At 46.0% G+C, this 19,620-nt stretch overlaps 1 pseudogene; it reads left to right on the top strand.

Annotated features, from left to right (window-relative positions):
* Nucleotides 1-14,306: 14,306 nt before the first annotated feature.
* Nucleotides 14,307-19,620, top strand: part of LOC135516591 (plexin-A4-like) — a 76,343-nt pseudogene continuing 71,029 nt past the window's right edge.

A 19,620-nucleotide genomic window follows, 5' to 3' on the forward strand; every position in this document is an offset into this window, starting at 1 on the left:
TATACCGGTACAGAACAGCAACCATATACCAGTACAGAACAGCAGCCATATACCAGTACAAAACAGCAACCATATACCGGTACAAATGGAGAAAATGTTCCCTGAAGTTGAAAAGGTTAACACCTGGAATTATTATTGCAAATATATATTGTATTTTTGGTTTTTAATTGTGTGACATTGAGTTATTTTTCCATCACGTGGACAAATCATTGTTGATGAGTCTTCAGTTATTGAACATGTGGAGGCCATTGTGAGAGTTCTCATGTTCCTCCACACCAGGGATGTTAAACTCATTCCACAGAGGGCTTAGTGTCTGCTGCTTTTTGATTTCTCCTTTAAATTAAGTCTCAGACAACCAGGTGAGGGGAGTTCCTTACTAATTAGTGACCTTAATTCATCAATCCGGTACAAGGGAGGAGCGAGAAACTCGCAGCCACTCGGCCCTCCGTGGAATGAGTTTGACACCTGTGATCTACACCCCATTGATTCTCAAGACTTCTTCAAATTACAGTAGTGTTCAGAGAGACTCAACACCAGCCTCCCTGCATAGATCTCAGGAGAGTTGAGTCCAGCAGACCTCCTTCTGGCTCCTATGTCTGGTGCTGTGTGATTGTTCTCTTCCCCCCGACTCCCCATCGATCCAGCCCTGTTGACCACACTCTGACTCACATGATTGATCAAGTAATCAATGGAGAGGCTCTCAGATCCCCAAACCTCCTCAATCTTATATTTTTTTTCTGTGAAACTTTCGAAGAGATCGGCCTTCTTTTCTTTCACTCCAGCTTTCTCTTCTTCTCTCATTCTTTCTTACTTCCTGTTCTCAGTAGACTGAGAACCAAGGTTATTTCCTAATGGTGTTATAAGATGACTAATTGTCTCTGTTTGTAGTAGTGAGGAGTGGTGATCTGACTGTACGTCCCTGTATCGAGTGAGCTGAGAGTCGGGAAGCAAGTTCAGGGAGTGTGTGTTTAAAAAAATAAATGTAACGTAATACACAACAATAAAACACAAGCAATGCACAGACATGAAACTGGAACAGAAACATTGATGCCTGGGGAAGGAACCAAAGAGAGTGACATATATAGGGAAGGTAATCAGGGAGGTGATGGAGTCCAGGGGAGACTGACGACGCGCAGGTGCGCGTAACGATGGTGACAGGTGTGCGCCGTAACGAGCAGCCTGGTGACCTAGAGGCCGGAGAGGGAGCACAGGTCACAATCCCATTCTGCTATACGAAGACATACGTCTCTCAGTCCCACAATACAACATCCTGGCACTACATCTTCCGGCTGCACGGCCTATCACGCCTAAGTGTGTGTTTTATTTCCTGATTGTATTCCATCAATTTCGTCAGGTCTTTCTAGGTAGATGTTGAGTGGCGAGCCTTTTTATGGATTCACATATCAGGATTGTGTGTGTGTGTGTGTGTGTGTGTGTGTGTGTGTGTGTGTGTGTGTGTGTGTGTGTGTGTGTGTGTGTGTGTGTGTGTGTGTGTGTGTGTGTGTGTGTGTGTGTGTGTGTGTGTGTGTGTGTGTGTGGCTTGTGTTTTATTATAAATATACTATTACTAAGGGCATACGGAGCTGTGATGGGGGAATGTCTCTCTGATAAGTGAAGAGATTGGTTTAGGGTTTTGGCGAGCGCTCCATTGTGAAATTGTTTCATGGCGCCCAGTGTGTTGTAGTGTGTTGTCTTATTGTTTATTATTATTATAGAGAATTGGACATTTAGTCTGAGGGGGAACTCACTGCGTGTCGTCACTGCGTCTGGGGGGCATTGTGACTACATGAAGTAGTTTAGGAGGGAAGCGGTGTCATTTATGTCTTGTATAAAAGACAATAGGTAGAAGGATATTACACAGAATGGAACGGTCCACTCAGAGGGAGAGGAAGCATCTCTGCATGATTCCACTAACAGATAAACGGGCCTCCCTTGTCCGGACAAACTCTTCCCCCAACCTCCTCCCCCATATTGACAATCCTCAGTTTCCATCTTGCAGGCTCTCCTGAAAACAAATTTGACACGAGTTTTTTGTCCCAGATATTGTTATTAATTCCCCATGCCGGGTCCCCCTGAGGGAGGCACGATAGGAGGGGACAGGGCGTGAGAACCAATCCAAGCAAGACCTGCTTTGTGTGTGTGGGGAGGTATAGGTACGTGTGTGAGGGTGGGGAGAGTGAATTGTACCTTCACTACTTCCCCCTCTGCAGTCTCACAACACTACCTCAATAACCTTCACTACTCCCCCTCTGCAGTCTCACAACACTACCTCAATAACCTTCACTACTCCCCCTCTGCAGTCTCACAACACTACCTCAATAACCTTCACTACTTCCCCTCTGCAGTATGACAACACTACCTCAATAACCTTCACCACTCCCCCTCTGCAGTCTCACAACACTACCTCAATAACCTTCACTGCTTCCCCCTCTGCAGTATGACAACACTACCTCAATAACCTTCACTACTTCCCTCTCTGCAGTATGACAACACTACCTCAATAACCTTCACTACTTCCCTCTCTGCAGTATGACAACACTACCTCAATAACCTTCACTACTTCCCCCTCTGCAGTATGACAACACTACCTCAACAACCTTCACTGCTTCCCCCTCTGCTGTATGACAACACTACCTCAACAACCTTCACTACTTCCCCCTGCAGTATGACAACACTACCTCAATAACCTTCACTACTTCCCCCTCTGCAGTATGACAACACTACCTCAATAACCTTCACTACTTCCCCCTCTGCAGGATGACAACACTACCTCAATAACCTTCACTACTTCCCCCTCTGCAGTATGACAACACTACCTCAACAACCTTCACTGCTTCCCCCTCTGCTGTATGACAACACTACATTTACATTTACATTTAACATTTTACATTTACATTTAAGTCATTTAGCAACGCTCTTATCAGAGACAACTTACAAGTTAACATTTTTGCTTTTTATTTAACCCAAGTCAGTTAAGAACACATTCTTATTTTTTTCAATGACGGCCTGGGAACAGTGGGTTAACTGCCTGTTCAGGGGCAAACGACAGATTTGTACCTTGTCGGCTCGGGGTTTGAACTCAACCTTCCGGTTACTAGTCCAACGCTCTGCCACTAGGCTATGACAACCCACTACCTCAACAACCTTCACTGCTTCCCCCTCTGCAGTATAACAACACTACCTCAATAACCTTCACTGCTTCCCCCTCTGCAGTATGACAACACTACCTCAACAACCTTCACTCTGCAGTATAACAACGCAACCTCAACAACCTTAACCTTCACTGTAGGAGCTCCGATGTTCTAGAATCCCTCTACTCCCCAAAGCCCTTATCTACAACACTGGGCTCCACACAGAGAGACCTGGGAGGATTGGGATACAGGGGCAATCTCATCTTACTCTGGTTTTCTCCAAATTCATCCTTTCTTTCCTCTCCTTTTTTCCAATTCCCTCTCTCCTCTTCCTTTGGTTTGTTTACTCTGGCCCAACTGGAGACTCACATCATTTGCATGTTGATGGAAAGATGTACAGTACAGAGAGAAAACAATAGGAGGCTTTGTGTTTCCTGGAGATTTCTGATGCCAAAGTTGTTCTCCGCACCCCTCCTAGGACGTGTTTCATCATCTGTCCTGTGATTGCTGCTTTGTTGGTCTATTTGTGATTGGAATAGGAGATGACAGTGACCGAAGCCAGGCGGGAACAACACCGACACAGTGACACATTCTTATATAAACTCAAATGCGGCAAACAAAAGAATATCACCTCCTTGTTTGTTTTCCACAATATATTTTATTTTCATTATAATGTGAGGGAATACAGTGGTGGGGTTTCTCTACAGTGGTGAGGGTGGTAGGCTATTTCGTATGTCTTTGGGGTGGCGTATCTGTTGGAGGTGGTGTTGTATCTCGAGTGTGTGCGGTGGTATGGTTTCTCTTGAAGGGTGCTGTGGTTGGATTACTCTTTAGGATGCTTTGGTGGGGTATCTCCTGAGGGTGCAATGGTGTGGTATTTCTAGCTGAGAATGAAAGTCCAGCTGAATGGGGTAGCGGTGGTGTGGTTTCTCCTGCCCTAGCTAGTTCCCAGTAATGACAATAAGAGACAGTTCAGCAGGGGTTTAGCGCTGGTCGATGGTGGAGAGCACTCAGCGTGGGGGCCAGGGGGCCGCCACAGATGAAAAAGGAAGTAGGGACCTTGGCTAGCAGTGGTAATCACATCCATCGATCGAGAGGGCCCAGCGAAGGCCCCCGATCCGCTCTCTATCAAAGAGCAGAGTGGGTGATTCATTTTCCTCCTTTTCTTTTCCCTCTTTCTTCTTGTCCTCCCTCTCGTTCTCTCTTGCTACTAACACTCGTTGTCACACTCATTCGACTTCTCGGTATCGCTACTTTGTGGCCTGGGAATCTCATGCTGGCCTCAAAGGAAGGATTCCAGGAACTCCAGATCTGTTCCACTGTAGCCACTCCCCTTCTCTTCCCACCGTCCAGACATACATGGCTCCTGCAGAACCAGTGTGTATGTGACACAGGTTGACATTCACTGTCATGAATCTTGCCCTGGAGGCAGAAATGAGCAATTCTTCACTTCACGGGCCATCTAGAAAGTCAAAACTGGCTATATTGTAAAAATAGGTTTAAAATCAGATTTGATGACTTTGTGGCTGTGTCAGTCAGTGACCACTCTACAGAGCTGCCACCAGGGAAAGATTCATGACAAGAAATGCCAACCGGCGTGTGTGACATCAAAGGAGTGTACAAAAAGAGAGCGTGACATGGATTCACTATGTGATAGTGATCACTGCATCTTGTGGAAAAGGTAATTCTGAGCAGGCTGGATATAAATCTCTCTTTCTCCCTGTAGTGCCCTAACCTGTCTTTACCTTTGCCCCCTCACAGAGTGGCGCCAGGGCAGAGGTCAGCGTACGATCCTGATGGACGAAGACCTCTCTACCAAGATTGAGAGCGACTGGAAGAGACTCAACATGCTTGCTCACTACCAGGTACACGCATCACTATCTAGAACAGTTAACCCACTGTTCCTAGGCCGTCATTGAAAATAAGAATTTGTTCTTAACTGACTTGCCTAGTTAAATAAAGGTGTGTGTGTGTATATATATATATATATTGTTTTTAAAACATATCTACATTCTGACTTACGACCAGGTGCACGCATCATTATCTAGAACACAAATATCTATACGACCAGGTACACGCATCACTATCTAGAACACACATATCTATACTACAAGGGGCATGCATATCTACAGGTGGAGTCATACCCATGTTCACTCAGGACAAAGAGGGTAGAAGTATAATTCATTGTATTTCTATAGGGTACACTGATCCGTAATGGAGAAGATTGAAGATAACTCCCATTACGCTGTACAGAAGGGACTGGTGATTTGCTAGTGTACCAACAAAGCCTGTTAGAGACAAGCAAAATGGATGAATAGAATTAAGTAGTTTGTTTTCCCCTCCAGTGTGTATTTGCAATATCAAAACTAAACTATTCCCTCTCATAGTGTATAATACAGTGTGGTGCACCATGTTTCCATGTACATTTTATGCTGCATAGTGTTCAGTTTGAGGTAAACCGATGGTCCAGATTAGGCTCTAACTATTAGAGTATCCACTTCCAGGTATATACATGTTTGAGATGATTGACTTCCAGGTACTACCATAATGTAGACGGTACACTAGATAAATTCATATTGCACACTCACTCACAGGTAAACTCACTCCACCTGAGTGTCATTCCACTTCCAGGTAAACTTTTGCAGCTAATCAGCCAGTCAAAATGCTGGCTCAACCTCATAAATGTTTCATCAAATAGATTACCCTGTAAAGGTCTCTTTGCAAAACACACACACACACACCACTCACGGCTCTTTTCTCAAACAGACCTCCTGATCTCATCAGACAGAGCCGGGGGGAGATTTGTGTTTTGAGTTTGTTTATTTGTTTAACTGATTCTATCTATACTGCCTGCCTCACCATAGCTCCCGCTTCCCTCCTCCCTCCTCCCTCGCTCCTCCAGCCTTCTGAGTTCAGGAGTCATCAGCCGCTCTCTTTGTTGTCTCTGTTTCCAAACGCCGCCATTCGACAGACAGACAGCACCTTTACCCACTACCACATTTATTTCCCCCCCAAACACTGAAGGAAACAGAAACTCATTAAAATCAGACTTTGATTAGAACTCTGCAAGTCAGAGCTGACGGTAGGAAAGCACCTAAACTAGTATTACAAGAGTAACAGTACCAAAGAGACTAGAGAGGCTTCACAAGATGTCTACGTACGCAACCTGACAGTATTGCACACGTGTTGTGTCCGATCATGTTGGTTTAGGTTGTTGACGCGTAGGACTGATGATGCCGTTAGATCAGTCAGGCAGAATGTTTTTCAGAGTCGCATATCAGTCCGTTTCAATAATGTCTGATGGCCGCAGACAAAGGGAAGAGGAAGAAGAGGCAGAATTCTTTCTTTAGCAGACTTAAAAGCCTCTGCCAAGCTATTGAATGAACACGCACATCCTTTGACAGTCCTAAATGGACTATGTTGATTTCTCCAGCCAATAGACTAATAGACTAATAGATGGCACCGAAGAACATGACTGACGTTTTACATTCTCCCAACCAATTGTGCAATTTTGTACATTTTTTTGCGTTTTGTGTAACTTATTTTTTTACTTATTGTGTATGTTGCTGCTACATCTCTTATGACCGAAAATAACTTCTGGACATCAGAAAAGCAATTACTCATCTTGGACTGGAAGAAACATTTTCCTTTAACGAGTCCGACGAGAAGGATGTCCTGCATTCACTGGAACAGGCCCAGATCCACGCCTTTTGGATGAAGAAAAGACGCCGGAAAAGTGGATGCAGATCGGGGATCCTTCTGAGAAGCCGGAGGCCTTCCAGTCTCCTTGTTAATGTGCAATAGTTAGAAAATAAAATGGATGACCTATTATTAAGATTATCCAATGGGACATTAAAAACTGTAACATCTTATGTTTCACTGAGACTTGGCTGAACGAAGAAAAGGACAATATAGAGCTGGCAGGATTTTACATGCACCGGCAGAACAGAGACGCTACCTCTGGTAAGACGAGGGGTGGGAGTGTGTGTCTTTTTGTCAATAACAGCTGGTGTGCGATGTCTTATATTAAAGAAGTCAAGGTATTGCTCACCTGAGGTAGAGTACCTTATGATAAGCTTTCGACCACACTATCTACCTAGAGTTCTTATCTGTATTATTCGGAGCCGTCTATTTACCACCACAAAGCATAGCTGGCACTAAGACCGCTCTCAACTAACTCTATAAGGCCATAAGCAAAGAAAATGCTCACCAAGAAGCAGCGCTCCTAGTGGCCGGGGACTGCAGGCAATCTTAAATCAGTTTTACCAAATTTTTACCTGCATGTCACATGTGCAACCAGGAGAAAAGAAAACCGAGACCACCTTTACTCCACACACAGAGATGCACATAAAGCTCTTCCCTGCCCTCCATATGGCAATTCTGACCACTATTCTATCCTCCTGATTCCTGCTTACAAGCAAAAACTAAAGCAGGAAGTACCAGTCACTCGCTCAATACGGAAGTGGTCATATGACGCGGATGCTACACTAAAGGACAGTTTTGGTAGCACAGACTGGAATATGTTCTGGGATTCATCAAATGGCATTGAGGAATACACCACATCAGTCATCGGCTTCATCAATAAGTGCATCGATGACTTCCAAAGTGACTGTACGCACATATCCCAACCAGAAGCCCTGGATTACAGGCAACATTCTCATCTAGCTAAAGTCTAGAGCTGCCGCTTTCAAGGAGCTGGAGACTAATCCGGACGCTTATAAGAAATCCTGCTATGCCCTCAGACGAACTATCAAACAAGCAAAGCATCAATACAGGATTAAAATTGAATCCTACTACGAGCTCTGACGCTCGTCGGATGAGGCAGGGCTTGAAACTATTATGGATTATAAAGGGAAACCCAGACGCGAGCTGTCCAGTGACGCAAGCCTACCAGAAGAGCTAAATGCCTTTTATGCTTGCTTCAAGGCAATCAACACTGAAGCATGCACGAGAGCACCAGCTGTTCTGGATGACTGTGTGATAACCCTCTCGGTAGCCGATGTGAACAAAACCTTTAAAGCCGCTGGGCCAGACGGATTACCAGGACGTGCAGTCAAAGAATGCGCAGACCAACTGTCAAGTGTCTTCACTGACATTTTTAACCTCTCCCTGACTGAGTCTGTAATACCTATGTGTTTCAAGTAGACTACCATAGTCCCTGTGCCCAAGGAAGCGGAGGTAACCTGCCTAAATTATTACCGCTCGTGGCACTCACGTCGGTAGCCAGGAAGTGCTTTGAAATGCTGGTCATGGCTCACATCAACAGCATCCTCCAGGACACCCTAGACCCACTCCAATTTGCATACCGCCCCAGCAGATCCACAGATGACATAATCTCAATCGCACTCCACACCGCCCTTTCTCACCTGGACAAAAGGAACAAACATGTGAGAATGCTGTTCATCGACTACAGCTCAACGTTCAACACCATAGTGCTCCTGAAGCTCATCACTAAGCTAAGGACTCTGGGACTAAACACCTCCAACTGCAACTGCATCCTGGACTTCCTGATGGGCCGTCCCCAGGTGGTAAGAGTAGGCAACAATACGTCTGCCAGGCTGATCCTTAACACTGGGGCCCCTCAGGGGTGTGTACTTAGTCCCCTCCTGTATTCCTTGTTCACCCACGACTGCGTGGACAAACACGACTCCAACACCATCGTTAAGTTTGCTGACGACACAACATTGATCAACGACGACGATGAGACGGCCTATAGGGAGGAGGTCAGAGAACTGGCAGTGTGGTGCCATGACAACAACCTCTCCCTCAATGTGAGCAAGACAAAGGAGTTGATCGTGGACTACAGGAAAAGGCGGGCCGAACAGGCCCTCATTAACATCGACAGGGTTGTAGTGGAGCGGGTCGAGAGTTCCAAGTTCCTTGGTGTCCACATCACCAACAAACATAGTCCAAACATACCAAGACAGTCATGAAGAGGGCACAACAAAACCTTTTTCCCCTCAGAAGACTGAAAGCATTTGGCATGAGTCCCCAGATCCTCAAAAGGTTCTACAGCTGCACCATCGAGAGCATCCTGACCGGTTGCATCACCGCCTGGTATGGCAACTGCTCGGCATCTAACCGTAAAGCGCTACAGAGGGTAGTGCAAACGGCCCAGTACATAACTGGGACCAAGCTTCCTGCCATCCAGGACCTATATAATAGGCAGTGTCAAAAAGGACTCCAGCCATCCAAGTTCTAGACTGCTTTCTCTGCTACCGCACGGCAAGCGGTACCGGAGCCCCAAGTCTAGGACCAAAAAGCTCCTCAACAGCTTCTACCCCCAAGCCATTAGACTGCTGAACAATTCATAATTATCTATTTACATTGACCCACCCCCCTTGTACACTGCTGCTACTCACTGTTTGTTTGTTACCTATGCATAGTCACTTTGCCCCCACCTAGATGTACATATTACCTCAACTAGCCTTTACCCCTGCACACTGACTCGGTACTGGTGCCCCCTGTATATAGCCTCGTTATTCTTATTATGTTCATTTTTATTATTACTTTTTATTTTAGTCTACTTGGTAAATATATTCCTCTTCTTGAACTTTTCAGCATTTAAACTTGTCTGCATATATTCCTCTTGTAAGTCTTTAAACAGAACTGCACTGTTGGTTAAGGGCTTGTAAGTCAGCATTTCAACAGTAAAGTCTAAACTGTTGGCTAAGGGCTTGTAAGTCAGCATTTCAACAGTAAAGTCTACACTGTTGGTTAAGGGCTTGTAAGTCAGCATTTCAACAGTAAAGTCTAAACTGTTGGTAAGGGCTTGTAAGTCAGCATTTCAACAGTAAAGTCTAAACTGGTTGTATTCGGCGCATGTGGCAAATAAAGTTTGATTTGATTTTGATTTGATGTTCTGAGCAAAAGAGCAAGGTCGGTTTTAGATCTCAAAACAGTCATTACAGTAAACATAAATGGATGTTCAGTTTGAAATCCCCTACAAAGGTCGTAAATATATTGAGTGATTGTTATCTTCAGATGCAGCATCCTTTCATGTAGACACAGTACAATCAGGGTTGATCAGGACCCTAGACAGTACAATCAGGGACAGTTGATCAATCAGGACCCTAGACAGTACAATCAGAGTTGATCAGGACCCTAGACAGTACAATCAGAGTTGATCAGGACCCTAGACAGTACAATCAGGGTTGATCAGGACCCTAGACAGTACAATCAGAGTTGATCAGGACCCTAGACAGTACAATCAGAGTTGATCAGGACCCTAGACAGTACAATCAGGGTTGATCAGGACCCTAGACAGTACAATCAGGGTTGATCAGGACCCTAGACAGTACAATCAGGGTTGATCAGGACCCCTAGACAGTACAATCAGAGTTGATTAGGACCCTAGACAGTACAATCAGGAGTTGATCAGGACCCTAGACAGTACAATCAGAGTTGATCAGGACCCTGACAGTACAATCAGAGTTGATCAGGACCCTAGACAGTACAATCAGGGTTGATCAGGGCAGGACCCTAGACAGTACAATCAGGGATCAGGACCCCTGACAGTACAGGGTTGACCCTAGACAGTACAATCAGTTGTTGATCAGGACCCTAGACAGTACAATCAGAGGACCCTAGACAGTGATCAGGACCAGGGTTGATCAGGACCCTAGACAGTACAATCAGACAGGACCCTAGACAATCAGAGTTGATCAGGACCCTAGACAGTACAATCAGAGTTGATTAGGACCCTAGACAGTACAATCAGGGTTGATCAGGGCCCTAGACAGTACAATCAGAGTTGATCAGGGCCCTAGACAGTACAATGCAATGTTTTTAGTGTTTGAATCTTCTATTGTAGGATTACAGCTTTCGTTCAGACAATAGAATATAATAGAATAGAAAACAGCATTGTCCAAGAAAAGCAAAATGTTCATTCAGAAGAAGTGAACTCGGTTTTTTCTATCTCTAAAGCTACAGCACACTCATAGGGGGGACCGAAAATACCCTCCATACACCGTTCAGAAAACATTTGGAAAAGGGCCGTTGTCACACCTCTTATCCCCCTGTAGAACCAGCAGTGATGACGATCAGTAGAGAGACTATTGCTTTTGGAGTCATGACTTTCTCCCTCTCCGCCTTATTGACTCTGACCCGGTAACCTGTGACCCCTGTAATAGACTGGGCTGTCAGAGCACTTCCAGGTCATTACAGAGGATCAGGGCCTGACTGAATAGACACCCCAGAAGTAATCAGCCGAGGGAGGAGGGTGGATTAAACGCAGGGAGATGACCACCAAAGGGCAGGCGGTCGTAACGCCATGGCAACTGTCTGAGCAGAGGAGAGGAGTTAAGATCTGATGTGCTCCACTCAGATGTCCATCTGTCTTCACATCCATAGGGAGTTTTACACACTAGAACACAGGCATTAACATAGGTGGACACACATGCTCAGAACACACACATACAGTATGTCCAGCTCCATTCCAGACATGGACAACATGACACTATTTCTAAATACTCGCGCGCGCACACACACGCAAACCTTCACCTGGACATACACCAGACAAGCCAGTCATATGTACACCTCGCATGAACAGACCGACAGACAGACAGACAGACAGACAGACAGACAGACAGACAGACAGACAGACAGACAGACATACACCAGACAAGCCAGTCATATGTACACCTCGATGAACAGACCGACAGACAGACAGACAGACAGACAGACAGACAGACAGACAGACAGACAGACAGACAGACAGACAGACAGACATACACCAGACAAGCCAGTCATATGTACACCTCGCATGAACAGACCGACAGACAGACAGACAGACAGACAGACAGACAGACAGACAGACAGACAGACAGACAGACAGACAGACAGACAGACAGACAGACAGACAGACAGACAGACAGACAACCCCATTATGACAAATCCTGCTGATTGGTACATTCCCTTATTGGCAAGCGTCCCTCCAGCGAGCCGGAATGATGGACCGGTGGAAATAGGAACGAGAGCGACGCCGCTTGCTCCTTATGGTGTAAATAATGGGGACACCTAAGCCAGCAGCCCTCCAAATGAGCTTTCCGGGGGGGGGGCCTGCCCGCCGCATGACGCTTAAATGAAATGTCATGGCGGCGAGTAGGATGTCGTGGGTGTGGTGGTCGAGACAGCGAGGTAGAATGGATTAGAAGCCTGATTGGAAACCGGAATGAGATAATGAAGACAGAAGTTAATTCAGTTTTCAGCTGGGGAGGGGAAGGAGGGGGAAGGCAGGGTGCGTTCTCCTTGACAAAAAAACAGACTCAGACACTCAAAGCCTGTTAGAGGGAGGAGGGGGGAGGGAGGAGAGGGAGCGAGGAGGGAGGGAGGGAGCGAGGAGGGAGGAGAGAGGGATGTAAGGAGGAAAGGAGGGGGACAGGAAACATCCCACAGATTCACACTCGCAGTCATCCCACTCCAAAACGTTCCTCTCATCATTTTACCTAACTAACATCAGATGACGCTATATTTTAATGATGTATTACCTCGTGGCGATTATCTTTACATTTAAGTCATTTGGCACATCCAGTATCATCTGTTCTGTTCACTTTGGGTCCAACAGGTCAGTTTATATGACGTAGATTTTGTACAACGCCATCGTTAGTGGAAGAGGTTACCCACTTATATATTATGAATGTCTTGGTGACCTAGTAAAACATGAATATCATTGATTACTGTCGACTTTGGTCAGACAGATTTCCCTTCTTGACAGCCTCCAGAAGTCCCACGTCTGTCTTGTTATAATGGAATACAGAAATATGGAATATAGAATGGGATCAAAGTGCACTCTGAATGGAATTAGACTCTGCTAACTGTCATCCTAATGGGTTGTTATGAATACAGCACAGACCCATTCACACTCCTAGATATAGAGGAACTATTCTAATTCTATTTCTATCCCCCCTATGTACAGTTAGCATATAACCCATTCGCCTTTGGTTGAAACTAATGTTTCAATGCCCTTTCTGCTCAAATAAAGGTACTCACTGTACTGTAAGTCACTTTGGATAAAGCATCTGCTAAGTAGCATATATGAATATGTATATATTATATTATTTACTGTAGGGAGAATCACATTGTAACCCTGAGCATTGCTCTGATATATGATCTGGCCATCCCATCAGTTTAATGAGAGCAACAGTCTCTCCTCTCCTCCTCCTCTTCCTAAACCACCCAGGCCCAACTGTCATCTCACATCCCATCCCACCTCTCCTCCTCCCTCCCAATATTACAACCCCAAAGACACACACGCACCATTCTATTAACTAATAAACATGTAGGATTACTGCTTAGGGACCATGTTGTATAGTTAGAGGGGGGTAGTTGGATCCCTGTGGAATCTCCCTGGAGCCTCCCATGGGAGTCGCCTGTCATGATACTCACACATTATGCACCAGGAGCGGGTTGGGGAGCGGGTGAAAGAATGCTATGATGTAATAATAACCCCAGACACACACCTGAGACCCTTAGCCCTGCACCCCTATTCCCCATACACACTCTATTAAAGAGATCACTTCTTCAATTAACCCTGCCTCAGCCGGCGGGGCTCGCTGGTGAAATTATGCAGAGTGTGTGTGTTTGTGTATATGTACGTGTGTTTGTGCACGGCTGGGATCAGCCCCTCTCCCAGTTGTGTTAATTGAATCAATTTCTGTTGTGTTGAAAAGTAGGAGCCCATCTCGCTTTCTCTGTCATTCTCTCTCTCACACACACACGCTCCCCCCTCGCCCCAGAAGAGGGGTATTATTGAAATGGAAGGCTGAGACGTCCCATGTCACACATAGTGATATACCCCGTATATCGCCCCCGTATACTACCACTAATCATATGTGTACGGGCTGATTAGATCACAAAGGCTTCCTGAGCATCCAATCATAGCTGTTATAGATGGAGGATTAACACATGATGACGTGTGGATAGTGATCTGTATGGTGATCCAGGGTTTAGTGGCTGAGTGCCACATCTCTCTTCATTGGGGATTGTTATGTATTCAGAATGCACTTGGCAGAATCAGAATGCACTCATTGAGGATGGTGATTAGTCATTCTGTTCTCTTTCTGCTCTCTCGCTCTCTCTCTCTCTCTCTCTCTCTCTCTCTCTCTCGCTCTCTCTCTCTCTCTCGCTCTCCCGCTCGCTCTGCAGGTGCCTGATAACCTGATAACTGTGATGGCCCTGGTCCCCAAGCAGGTGACGGCCTACAACTCGGTCAACAACTCAACTGTGTCCAGAACCTCAGCCAGTAAATACGGTATGGATAGTGTGTGTGTATGTGTGTGTGTGTGTGTGTGTGCGTGTGTGCGTGTGTGCGTGTGTGCGTGTGTGCGTGTGTGTGTGTGTGTGTGTGTGTGTGTGTGTGTGTGTGTGTGTGCGTGTGTGTGTGTGTGTGTGTGTGTGCGTGTGTGTGTGTGTGTGTGTGTGTGTGTGAGAGGGAGGAGTACATTTCCAGATTTCTCTGCTGGATAGGATTGTCCTCCTGGAACTAAAACAATTATGCCCCCCGCCCCCTCAATCTCCCAGCAGTCTGTGCGCCTGAGAGTTAAACAGGAAGAACTGTGTCCTTCTCATCGGAGTGGGATCCATAGTCAGAGTCAGCACACACACACTTACATGCACACACAAACACAGAACAGCACACACACAGACGTTCACACCTACACACACACTGGGTATTCCCTGTTGCGAATGCACAAGCTCCATTGCCAGGATTTTAATTAAAAAACGTGGCTAAACAGCACCTTCTCCTCTAAACCTTCACCATAGAAACCAACACAGACTTCTCCTGCACACACTGTTCATCCCTCAAACTAACTGAGCTCCATATGTCACTAACAGATGTAAAGGCTCTGTTAACAATACCTGAACACATAGTAAAGTCTTCTATATATTAGCCACTATTAGCAATACCTGAACACATAGTAAAGTCTTCTATATATTAGCCACTATTAGCAATACCTGAACACATAGTAAAGTCTTCTATATATTAGCCACTGTTAGCAATACCTGAACACATAGTAAAGTCTTCTATATATTAGCCACTATTAGCAATACCTGAACACATAGTAAAGTCTTCTATATATTAGCCACTATTAGCAATACCTGAACACATAGTAAAGTCTTCTATATATTAGCCACTGTTAGCAATACCTGAACACATAGTAAAGTCTTCCATACATTAGCCACTATTAGCAATACCTGAACACATAGTAAAGTCTTCTATATATTAGCCACTATTAGCAATACCTGAACACATAGTAAAGTCTTCTATATATTAGCCACTGTTAGCAATACCTGAACACATAGTAAAGTCTTCCATACATTAGCCACTATTAGCAATACCTGAACACATAGTAAAGTCTTCCATACATTAGCCACTATTAACAATACCTGAACACATAGTAAAGTCTTCCATTCATTAGCCACTATGTGCTGTTACACCTTAGTAATAGTGACAAAGCCCCAGAGGAGAAGAGGGACAGAACTGAGCCCAGGAGACAGATAACAAGATTAGAGAGCAGGGAATTTAACAGACTAACAAAGAGAGAACAAAGAGAGGGAAGAGAAGAAAGAGTGCATTTGCAGTTTGCACTTTCCTCCCCCCTGGGACTGGAGACATAAACTGTGTCCCAAATGGCACCCTACTCCCTATATAGTGCACTACTTTGGACCAGAGCCCCATGGGGAATATGGTGAACGACATGGGGAATAGCGTACCATTTGGGATGCAGACAGACAGTGTCCCATCTAGCAGTGACTGTCTTGGTCCGGCCCTGTGTTCTCTTGAACCTGAGAAGAAGCCATCAAATCAAACCCTGATCAAAGGCAGCGCTGCCCGGACTCAAACACTCCAGACACATCAAATGACGGCTTTATTAGCCAGCTAGCACCTCATCTCCATACGCCATCTCACCGCCTCGCCTCCGTTCCTCCACTCAAATTAGACCAAAGAAAAAGGAGGGTGAGTGTGAAAGAGAAAGAGAGGGAACAGGATGGAGAGAGAGAGAGAGATGGAGGAAGACAGAATGTCACACATCTCTTGACTTAGTTGGGGAATTGACTTCAAACGATGCCAGAGCCACTTGAGACATGGAGGGGGGGGGGGACTTTGAACTGGACTGATCACAATGGAGAGGCACCGAGGAGAAGAGAGGATGATTCTAATGGAGCCAAAGGAGAGGGAGGTAGAAAGTTAGTGAGAGAAAATGAGGAAGGTGGAGAGAGGAGATGAAGGAGAAGATGAGAGAAAGATGAATAGGAACAGGGAGGGAGAAAGATGAAGAGGAAGTAGGGGAGAGAGGGATGGAAGGAGAAGGCAGAAAGTGATGGAGAGAGAGAGAGAGAGCTTCCTTTCTTAATCAAAACTCCTGTGTGATATGTCAGTATGGTAGTATTTCAGGACTGTGTGTGTGGAGCGCTCCTTCTAGGAACTCCTTCCACTCCACCGAACGTGTCATCACGCCCTATTACACCAGCACACTCAATAACACTCTGGAAGACACCCACCACTTTCTTATTACACACACCCTCGCACACACACACGCTCACACACACGCTCACACACACGATCACACACACGCACGCTCACACACACACACGCACACACACACGCTCACACGCGCACACACACACTCACACACACGATCACACACACGCATGCTCACACACACACGCACACACACACGCTCACACACACGCATGCTCACACACACACACGCTCACACACACTATCCAATCATTCCAAGTCAGTCAAGTTCCAGGAGTCAATATGCACACACACACTTTACCTGCTTTCTCTCTCGTACTTTACCCTCCCTCTCCTCTCCGCTCTTCCTCTCTCCCTCCATCATTCACTCTTCCTGCATTTCTCTCTGGAAGGACAAATTGATTTCTGCAGCATCTGCCTTGGCAAAAACACACTTTATTTCCCCGTCCTCTCCCTCGACCAACAGTCCTACTGATCAATTCTTTTCAGACTGTGTAAACATTCATGGAGCCGGAGTGTTTTTGAATGTCATCGCCACGCTCGTCAAATGGGGAGGGCATATGAATATTTCATCTCGCCATACACCTGTTCGATTTTGTGTCCGTGAGTTGTGCCAAGATGTATTCTACCTCCTGAGAGAAAAACGATGAAAAATTAACCACGGCTGTTGTAAAAGTTAATGTCCAAAAAGTTAAAGCTTCACTGAACCCAGATAAACTACTTGACTGAATTTGGCTAAAAGTTAATGTCCAATCCAAAGTCTCGGTAGCTTGAAGCTTCTAACTGAACCCAGATAAACTACTTGACTGAATTTGGCTTTGTATCCTTTAGAATACCTGTGTAGTATCCTTTAGAATACCTGTGTAGTATCCTTTAGAATCCTTTAGAATACCTGTGTAGTATCCTTTAGAATCCTTTAGAATACCTGTGTAGTATCCTTTAGAATACCTGTGTAGTATCCTTTAGAATACCTGTGTAGTATCCTTTAGAATACCTGTGTAGTATCCTTTAGAATACCTGTGTAGTATCCTTTAGAATACCTGTGTAGTGTGGCTTGACCCCCCTGTATTTTGTTTTGTCTGTCTTTGGTTTGTGTTGCGTCTGTCGTTTTTGTGTGTTTTGTCTATGTTGTGGTCTCTGACCATTTTCGCTGGATCGCGGCGACCTGAACAGTACTGTGCTGGCTCAGATGTTTTCTTTACACATCCCCTCTGTTAGGTGTGTTGTCTCTCTCTACTCCTCACCATATCCGCGGGAAGTAGGGAGGCTGAGGTGCTGTAGCACCTCCAAATAATACAAACTAATTTGAAAGTCCTGTATGAGCAGATCCATATAGCCGTCTGTAACGCAGACCTCAAAAAATATTTCACCAAGATGTTGTTTTTTTGCCACACTGTTTGGCGAAAGAAACGCAGCACCCCCACCCCCAAACATCTTCCCGCGGCTACAACGTCTATACTATGTCTGTGCTGATCATGTTATATTTCCATAGTCTGTTACAGTATGTCCATTGGTTTCTGCTTCATCTCTGTGTCATATTCTGATGTTGTTCTTTATGTTCCACAGAGAACATGATCAAGTACACGGGAGCCCCGACAGCCTGCGCCGCGCACGCCCATGATCACGCCCGACCTGGAGAGCGGGGTCAAGGTGTGGCACCTGGTAAAGAACCATGAACACGGAGACCAGAAGGAGGGAGACCGCGGCTCCAAGATGGTCTCTGAGATATACCTGACCAGGCTGCTGGCCACTAAGGTGAGTTATCACACGAATGCACACATTATTCAAATATTATATTATTCCTCATCCCCTGTAGACTCTGAGACCTAAGTGAAAATATGTAGATGTATATTGTCTTTCAGACCTCAGCAGCATATCTAATGATAGAGGTGACACACAAAGGTACAACCTGTAAAGGCTTTTTCTGTGGACAGAGATGTTATCTGGTGAAAATCAGAAATGGAAATAGCCGTAAATGAGTCTCTTTGAGCATGCCAGGGCGCTATTGCCCCTCAGAAAATCAGTTAATTTGGTTTGGAGGGAATCGTGACTTTGATCCCACTGCTCAATGGGAATTACCAATCCACTTGCTAATGATGCACCTCCTTTACATCACACATGCTTTCTTCCAGAGAGGGAGGGAGATAAGGAGGGAGGGAGTGAGGGGGGAGAGAGAGAGATAGGGAGGGAGGGGGGAGAGAGAGAGAGACAGGGAGGGAGGGGGGGGAGAGAGAGAGAGACAGGGAGGGAGGGAGGGGGAGAGAGAGGGTGGGGGGGAGGGGGAGAGATAGGGAGGGGGGAGAGATAGGGAGTGGGGGAGAGATAGGGGGGGATAGGGAGGGGAGATAGGGTGGGCGGAGAGAGATAGATAGGGAGGGTGGGAGAGAGAAAGGGAGGGAGGGGAGATAGGGAGGGCGGAGAGAGATAGATAGGGAGGGTGGGAGAGAGAGAGGGAGGGAGGGAGGGAGGGAGGGAGGGAGGGAGGGAGGGAGGGAGGGAGGGAGGGAGGGAGGGAGGGAGGGAGGGAGAGGGGGAGGGAGGGAGGGAGGGAGGGGAGGGAGGGTCCTGGAGTGTGGTGTTGGTGTTGTGACCATTCCATGCTCTTTGAGTTGTGGTTCAGACAGACAACACTCAGCCTGGTTTTCTGGATTTGTAATGGGAGTGCTTAGTGGCAGGATTCACACACACACACACACACACACACGCACACACACACACACACACACACACACACACACACACACACACACACACACACACACACACACACACACACACACACACACACACACACACACACACACACACACACACACACACACACACACACACATCAACAGGGTTGTTGGCTGAGGAGGCAACAGAGATATGGCGAGTGGGTGTTGTCTGTCATTTCTCTGGCGTGTGCTGTGATTGGCAGTGAGCAGTCACTGTGGAGCTGTGTAATGAATATGGCAACACTCTCTCTATGAAGCACATATACCAGAGCCACAATCTAACACGCTG

The sequence above is a fragment of the Oncorhynchus masou genome, chromosome 27, assembly GCF_036934945.1.
Source record: "Oncorhynchus masou masou isolate Uvic2021 chromosome 27, UVic_Omas_1.1, whole genome shotgun sequence".
NCBI classification, from domain to species: domain Eukaryota; kingdom Metazoa; phylum Chordata; class Actinopteri; order Salmoniformes; family Salmonidae; genus Oncorhynchus; species Oncorhynchus masou.